This window comes from Macaca nemestrina, chromosome 5, assembly GCF_043159975.1.
Source record: "Macaca nemestrina isolate mMacNem1 chromosome 5, mMacNem.hap1, whole genome shotgun sequence".
Taxonomy (NCBI): Eukaryota; Metazoa; Chordata; class Mammalia; order Primates; family Cercopithecidae; genus Macaca; species Macaca nemestrina.
Window position 1 is genome coordinate 79,285,798 of NC_092129.1, and position 9,300 is coordinate 79,295,097.

The following is a 9,300-nucleotide window of genomic DNA, read 5'->3' on the forward strand; positions in this document are numbered from 1 at the left end:
TTCCACGAGCCGTGTCATAACCCACACTTACAGCCTCTTTTTGGCCACCATATTACCTCAAACACTCTCTCCCCAGCCTCAACGTGTTGGCTCCCAGCTGTGGGATCTCTTCAGGATGTAGCTTGACTAAACCTCTTTAAACTTAGAGGGTAACAGAGTACGCCACCCCAAAATGTGCCATGTTGGCATAAGGATTATTTTGAGTTAAAAGCAATAGAAAAGATCCAGATACAAGAAAAGCTCTACACTCCCTCTATTTTTATAAAAGCAGGACATACATTTGGAAAGGTGCCCCACCTCCCCTCTCTCCCAGGAAAGACAGAAGTTGTATACCGAAGACAGTTCTAGACCTTTCAGCCCAGAGAGAGCACAGGAAAAACCTACATAACAAGCCTTACTAATTAGTCTTTATCTTTCATTAGTTTTCCCAGATATCTGCCTCTCCATAATTTTCCACCTTTAGAAACCCAGAAAGTTCTTTTCCTTTGTCTTGTTCTTTCTCTAAAAATGTACTGTTCTTTCGTTAAGATACTGTATAAGCCCAAGTTCCAACCACCCCTTTGAGTTACTCATCACTGAGTTATCCCATGTGTATGTTCGATGCATGCATTTAGATAACTTCTGTTTGGCTTCTGTTGTTAATCTGTCTTTTGTCAGTCTAATTTATAAGCCCCCAGTTGGAGAACCCAGGAGGGTAGAGGAAAAAAGATTTTTTTCTTCTCTACAAACTCTTCCTCCTCCTTTGACTTCCTTATCATATAAACTCCAGGAGGAACTATGCAGAGTGGCCTCTCCTCAGAGGCTGGGTGTAGCTGGGAGGAAGGGAAGTTGGACCAGAAATGTTGGGATCCTCTTTGGTGAATGAAAGGAGCAGACAAGTTGGTGAATACACCAATGTTAATACATTTTGTTTTCCTATATGCATACGTGTGGATGAGTGGCAGCCCTTGATCTGTTGAGGCTCTCACCATGCCTGGGCCATCTCAGGTCACCACTATATCCACTATCTGCATAAGATCAGGACAAGTGCTCACAGAGTTCATAAGTATAAACTCTTTTACATGTTTGCATTTAAGAATAATACCTTTAAGCTCCCCAATCCCCACTTTCTACCAGTAATGAATAATCGTTCTCACTGATTTGTCATGTTTTAGATTCACAGAGTGAATTCCACGTACCCTATAGAAGGCAAGGATGTGCCATCTGTTACCCATCAGAAAACAATTCACCACTGTATTAGGCCATTCTTGCATTGCTATAGAGAAATATCAGGGACTGGATAATTTATAATGAAAGAGGGTTATTTGGCTCATGGTTCTGCAGGCTTTCAGAAAGCATAGTGCTGGCATCTGTTCATCTTCTAGGAAGGCCTCAGGAAACACATTCATGGTGGAGGGCAAAGGTGGAGCAGGCATGTTGCATGAGGAATGCAGGAGCAGGCAAGTGAGAGTGAGGGGCAGGTGCCATACACTTTTAAATGATCAGATCTCATGAGAACTATCACAAAAACAAAACCAAGCCATGGGGGATCTACCCTCATGATCCAAACACCTCCCACCAGGCCCCACCTCTAGCACTGCGGATTACAATTCAATATGAAATTTGGATGGGGCAAAATATCCAAACTATATCATTCTGTCCCTGGCCCTGCTCAAATCTCATGTCCTTCTTACATTGCAAAATCCAATCATGCCTTCCCAATAGTCCCTGAAAGTTGTAACTCATTCCAGCATTAACTTAAAAGTCTAAAGTTTCACCTGAGACCAGGCAAATCTCTTCTACTAATGAGCCTGTAAAATAAAAAACAAGTTAGTTACTTCCAAGATACAATGGGGGTATAGGCATTGGTCAAACATTCCCATTTTAAAAGGGGAAAATTGGCCAAAAGAGAGGGGCTACATGCCCCAAACAAGTTTAAAATCCAGCAGTGTACTCATTAATTCTTACAGCTCCAAAATAATCTCCTTTGTCCCACATCCAGGGCATACTGATAAGAAGGGTGGGCTCCCAAGGCCTTGGACAACTCTACTACTGTGGCTTTTCAGGGTTTAGTCCCTAAAGCTGCTCTCAAAGGCTGGAGGGGAGTGCTTGTGGCTATTCCGGGCACAAGGTGCAAGCTGTCAGTGGCTCTACATTCTGAAGTCTAGAGGACAATGGCCCCCTTCTCATAGCTCCACTGGGCAGTGCACCAGTGGGGAATCTGTGTGGGGCCCCCAACCCCACATTTCCCCTTTGCACTGCTGTGGTAGAGGTTCTCTGTGAGAGCTCCACCTCTGCAGCGGACTTCTGCCTGAACACCCAGCCGTTTCTGTACATCCTCTTAAATCTAGGCTGAAGCTGCCAAGAATCCAACACTTTGCGTTCTGTGTACCTATAGGCTTAACACCACATGGAAGCCACCAAGGCCTATGGCTTGTGCCCTCCAAAGTAGCAGCCTAAGCTGTAACTGGGCCCCTTTGAGCCCCAGCTTGAGAGGAAGTGACCTGAATGTGGGGAGCAGTGTCCCAAGACTGTACAGGGCAGTAGAACTCTGGGTCTGGCCCACACAACCATTCAGCCCTCTTAGACCCTAGGGCCTGTGATTGGAGGGGCTGCCATGAAGATTTCTGAAATGCCTTTGAGGCCTTTTCCCCATTGTCTTGGATATTAGTACTTGGGTCCCTTTTAGTTATGCAAGTATCTCTAGCAAGTGGTTGTTCCACAGCCTGCTTGAATTCCTCTCATAAAAAAACTTGTTTTTCTTTGCCATATGGCTATGCTGCAAATTTTCCAAACTTTTATGCTCTGCTTCCTGTTTAAATATAAGTTTCAATTTTAAGTCATTGCTTTGCTCCTGCATCTGAAATTAGGTTGTTAGAAGCAGCCAGGCCACATCTTGAACACTTTGGTGCTTTTATTCTGCCAGATGCCCTGGTTCATCACTCTTAGATTCAAACTTCCACAGATCCCTAGGGCATGAAAAGAATGCAGCCAAGTTCTTTGCTAAGGTATAACACATATAACCTTTGCCCCAGTTCCCAATAATTTCATCATTTCCACCTGAGACCTCCTCAGCCTGGACTTCACTGTCCATTTCACTATTGGCATTTTGGTTATAACCATTTAATCAGTCTCTAAGAAGTTCCACACTTTCCCTCATGTTACTGTCTTCTTCTGAGCCCTCCATACTCTTCCAACCTCTACCTGTTACCCAGGTCCAAAGTTGCTTCCACATTTTCATATATCTTTATAGCAATGTCCCATTCTTCAGTACCAATTTTCTGTATTATGCTGTTCTTGCATTGTTATAAAGAAATACCTGAGACCTCCAGCACTGGGGATTACAAATCAACATGAGATTTGGGTGAGGACAAATATCCAAACTATATCAACCACACATTTATTAAATATATGATTTGAGCCAGGCCCTGAAAGGACTAGATGAATTGGACACATGGTCTCAGCTCTCCAGGGGAAGGGAGCAGTTAATTTCAGTGTCCAATAGTAAGGCTGTGATGAAAGGGATCTGTTCCCCTAGCCAAACAGGGAACCAATGAGAGTTATATGGAAATTTGCAACTAAAAAATATTATGAAAGTATAAGAAATTCTAAGTAAATTTATCAAGATATTGTCCAAAAAGGCTGTTCACTACTGCCAGCTGCCCCCTTTTCTACTCTCAGGGTTCCATGTACCCATTAATTGTAATCATTCACAGTGGCTGTAGACTACATGTGTGTCTTTCTCATCCAAATTTAAATTTATATGTTAAAACCTAATCCCCACTGTGATGGTATTTGAAGGTGGGGCCTTAGGAAGATGATTAGGTCATGTGGGCAGAGCACACATGAAAGGGATTAGAGTTCTTTTAAAAGAGACCCCCAGGATGCATGTGGTGGCTCATGCCTGTGATCCCAGCACTTTGGGAGACTGAGGCAGGTGAATCACTTGAAGTCAGGAGTTCAAGAGCAGCCTGGCCAATGTGGTGAAACTCTGTCTCTGTTCAAACTACAAAAATTACCTGGGCATGCTGGCAGGTGCATTGCACTCCAACCTGGGTGTCTGGGTGAGACTCTGTCTCAAAATAAAATAAAATAAATAAAATAAATGAAAGAGACCACCCTCCCCCCGCACAAGAGGTCCCTTGCTCCTTTGTCCATGTGAGAAACTAACAGTGAGAAGTTGACCTTCCATCTATGAACTAGGAAGTGAGCCTTCACCAGAGACTGAATCTGGTGCCTTGATCTTGGACTTCTCAGCCTCTAGAACTGTGAGCAATAACTTTCTGTTGTCTATTGGCTGCCTGGTCTATGGCAGTCTGTTACGGCAGCCTGACCTGACTGAGGCAGTGACCTGCTTGCTTCAGAGTGGAAAGATGGCCTGTCTTGTTCACCAGGGTTTCTCCAGGATCCCAGCAGATCAGGAACTGGGTGACCCGTTGATTGGATGGACAGGTGGGAGGATGAGATTTTATTAACAGAAACTATGCTATCTGTTGTTTTGAGTATGTCTGCAAGTTTTAAAAGTACTACAAGATCACTACTGAGAGTTTTCTTTCTTATTCAACTCTTTTAAAACTTAGTTTAGTGAGGGATTTTTTTTCCCCAATGGGACCACATCACTTATTTTATAGTGAGAGTTAATAGGAAATAAGTTTTGTATCAGAGAAATATTCCTTATAGCTATTTTTGGGGAAAAAGTATTGTGTCAAACTAGGGCTACTCTATTTTCACATTGATCAAAAGACACGTGTAAAATTTTTAAAAGAGAAAGGTAATTTCTGTATTCATTTTATTTAACAAGGTAATTGTATTTTTCCTTTATGAATATTATATAACTCATATAGGAATTAAAAAAATATATTTTGATGTATTTTCTTCCAATAATTTTTCTATGTCTAGATCTTGCTTTGTTTTTAACTATGCTCATTTTAAATAAAATTCTTAAGTGTGAAGATTAAAACCCTGGAAACCAGTCTGATCACTGTCTAAAATGCCTTCTTAAGATTTTGAAAGATTTATCCAAAGAAGAAAGTTAGGCAATATAATTAAATGGGTATAGCAACTGGGTCGATTCGTGGTGGTAAAATCTTCCACACAGTGGGAATAAAGCCTAAAGTGATACTCAACAAATAGAACATAAACTTAGGGAGTTATGGCTGATACTAAGAGGTGAAGAAGAAACAAGAAGCCCCACTGGGCCTTTTAAGGGTACCAAAAGTTAGAGCTACCCTCGTTAATCTGTGAGAATCAGCAAGATCTCCAGGTAGTTAAGGGAAGTATCCAGAGAAAAAGGTATGGTGGAAGAGTTAATGATGTCTTTGCATCAAATTAATATATAAAATGGAATTAAAATAAGTCTCCAAGACTGGCAGCATTTATCTCAGTGTCAGCAGGAAGTCAGAGAGCCAAGAATCTAAATTGTTCCCCAAATGAAGACATTTGTCATGGAAAACAGATTGCTATACACTTGGTGGGGTCTGCACCTTCCTTGTCAGCTGATGTTGAGAAAAATTCAGGTAGGTGGCTGGGCGCGCGGTGGCTCATGCCTGTAATCCCAACACTTTGGGAGGCCGAGGCGGGTGGATCACGAGGTCAGGAGATCCTGGCTAACATGGTGAAACCCCCGTCTCTACTAAAAAAAAATACAAAAAAATTAGCCAGGCGTGGTGGCGGGCGCCCGTAGTCCCAGCTACTCGGGAGGCTGAGGCAGGAGAATGGCGTGAACCCGGGAAGCGGAGCTTGCAGTGAGCTGAGATCAGCCACTGTCCTCCAGCCTGGGTGACAGAGCAAGATTCCATCTCAAAAAGCAAACAAACAAACAAACAAAAAGACAAAAAACCCAGGTAGGTGTCTGATAGCAAACCTTTTGAAAAAGAAAGGAAAATTCCATTTTGGTGGCAATCATCTTTGGAGTCATCCCAAATGGACTTAATTAGGGACAACTGATGACCAACACAAGACTGTTTCTTCAATTACAGCCTAACTATGGGCAACTCAGGTGGGTTCTAGAGTGGGTGCAGACGGTGATGTTAATGATTGGAGGTGGGGATATAAGGAAGTCACCTGAAAGTTCACCCTGGACTCCTCTCCTAGTTGGCTGTTACTACATGGGGGCAGCTAGCACTTGATGTCCAGACGTCTGAGCCTGCAGGAAATTCTCCTGGGTTCCACCAACTCTACCTCTGTTGACAGGTGTGGCCACTAGCCTTAATATTTGTGGCTGTCTGTACTCATTCCTCCACTACCATAGAACTTGCTCATCTCCTTCTGCGAGTGAGTGCGGACTTTATCTACCTCATAACTCAAAAAAAAAAAAAAAAAATTCCATAGACTTCATGGCAAATGTGTTCACAGAAAGCAGTTTTCTTCCTGATAAACAAAAACATTGTCCTAAATAACCATATACAACCATCAACATCAGGAAATTAACACTGATAGGTTGTGTTGGGAGAAAAATTTTTCCTCTACTGTCTTAGGTTTGGATGATGGGGCCCCCCACAAATTAACAATAGACAGATGAACCAGAGAAAAGTTTATTTACACATGTAGGAGTTTTCAGATGAAGCTAGAGAACAGCTAGATAGAGGGATGTGTAGATCTACTTACTAGCGAGTGGTGTTTACAGCTTCAAAAGATGGAAGGTTTGGATGAGGCTGTTTTACACAATCTTCTGGAATGGCCAGTGCTCAAGGTCAGGTCTCAGATTGGAGGTGCGGGAGGCAGAGGAGCTGTGGCAGCTGACCTTCCTAAAGCTCTCATAAGGAAAGGCCAGATAAGATGTCTTTCTGCATTTGTTGTAGCTCAGATTTTTTTCACTTTGAAGGAATCTTTAGATCACTTAGGTGGGTTGTCAGTCCCCCACAGTTACTGCCATCTAATCCCAAGTCTCTGTTCAAGTTTTGCCAATTGCCTCAATAGCATCCTTTAGCGCAAAAGGATCCAATCTAGGATCACTCATGGCATTTAATTTTGGTTTTCTTCAATCGAGGAGTTCCTTTGGTTTGGACTTTCAGGATCTTGACACTTTTGAAGAGTACAGGCCAGTTATTAAGGCAAAACTTAATTAGTGTGTTTTTATTCATCTATTCATTAATACATTCATTCAGGATCGATATTAATTGATCATTTATTAATACTATATGCTGAGCCTGGTCAGGCATTGCCGTATAAAGTGCATGAGATGGAGGTGGGCTTTTCCTTAGGAGAGGCGACTAGAACCTTTTTTTTTTTTTCAGATGAGGTCTCACTCTGTCACCCAGGCAGGAGTGCAGTGGTGCCATCTCGGCTCATTGCAACCACTGCCTCCCTGGCTCAAGGTATGGAGAACTCTCGCCTCAGCCTCCCGATTAGCTGAGACTATAGGCGCACACCACCACACCCAGCTATTTTTTTTGCATTTTTAGTAGAGACGGTGTTTCACCATGTTGCCCAGGTTGGTCTTGGACTCTTGAGCTCAAGTGATCCACCCACCTCGGCCTCCCAAAGTGCTGGGATTACAGGTGTGAGCCACTGCACCCAGCCCTCAAATCTACTTCTTCTTCTCCTCCTCCTCCTCCTTCTTCTTTCTTCTTTCTTCTTTCTTCTTTCTTCTTTCTTCTTTCTTCTTTCTTCTTTCTTCTTTCTTCTTTCTTCTTTCTTCTTTCTTCTTTCTTCTTTCTTCTTCTTCTTCTTCTTCTTCTTCTTCTTCTTCTTCTTCTTCTTCTTCTTCTTCTTCTTCTTCTTCTTCTTCTTCTTCTTCTTCTTCCTTCCTCTTCCTCTCCTCCTTCCTCCTTCCTCCTTCCTCCTTTCTCCTTCTCCTTCTCCTTCTCCTTCTTCTTCTTCTTTTTTGAGACCAGCTCTTGTTCTGTCACCCAGGCTGTAGTGCAGTGGCATGATCTCGGCTCAATGCAACTTCTACCCACCCTGGGTTCAAGTGATTCTCCTGCCTCAACCTCCTGAGTAGCTGGGATTACAGGCGTCCGCCACCACATCCAGCTAATTTTTGTATTTTGAGTACAGATGGGGTTGTTCTCAAACTCCTGACCTCAGGTGATCCACCCTCCTTGGCCTCCCAAAATGTTAGGATTACAGCCATGAGCCACCTCGCCCGGCCTTGAATCTCCTATAGTGTGTTCAGATATAGAATGTCTAGGTTCAGGTTCCAGCTCTATTACCTACTTCATTAGGTCTTGGGCATGCTACTTAACCTTTCTATGCCTTACGAAAAGAGGGAAGGTGAATGAGAATACCCATCACACAAGATAGAGATTTGTTTGGAATGAGTTAATACCAGCATCTCTTTTAAAATATCAGTACTCTATGTCTGAAAATTAGACATTTTGTGCTATTTGGGCTCTATTTCATGTTACTTTAAAATAAAAAAACTGTAATACATTACACATCAACCCCAAATTCCCAACCAATTTTCTAAAGCATAACTAAAGGACACTAAGACGCCTGAAGGGAATCAGGATATGCCATCCCAAAAATGCCACTTTTGGCATAAGAGTTATTTTGAGCTGAAGGAATTTCATTTCCTGAAATCTCTTATGTGCCTAAAAGCAGAGCCTCCCCAAAGAACCCAATTGTCATAAACTCCCTTTCCAGAAGCAAATCTAATCTTCCTTCTGTGCGCCAAGAAGTTGGTACCATACCTGGGCAGACATTGGTGCAAACTATCATATCTCTCATCTATTCTAAGGGACCATTTAGTTTTCAAAAAAATCATCGTATTTCTATAAGTGCCCTTCTTTCTACCTTCCTCTTCTGCAAACTCATTTGTTCTCCCAGAAGTATTCCCTCCTCCTCTCTATCCCCTATTAACATGCATATAAGCCCCAAATTCTAACCGCCTCTTTGGGTCATATTTTTCTGTGACCTCCCACATACTTACTTGAATAAAAATCGGTCTCTTCTCTTGGTAATCTGTCTTTTGTGAGTTTAATTTGCAGGCCTCAATCAATAAACATAAAAGGTTACAGAAGGCTGGGCACAGTGGCTCATGCCTGTAATCCTAGCACTTTGGGAGGCCAAGGCAGGTGGATCACCTGAGCTCAGGAGTTCAAGACCAGCCTGGGCAACATAACAAAACCCCGTCTCTACAAAAAATATAAAAATTAGCTAGGCGCGGTTGTGTGTGCCTGTAGTCCCAGCTCTCCGGGAGGCTGAGGCAGGAGGATTGCTTGAGCCTGGGAGGTGGAGGTTGCCGTGAGTTGAGATCATGCTATTGCATTCCAGCCTGGGTGACAGAGGGAGATCCTGTCTTAAAAAAAAAAAAAAAAAAAAGGAAGCCTATAGAAAGTGTTTTCCCTCACTCACACACCTATGTATTAGAAATGTTTA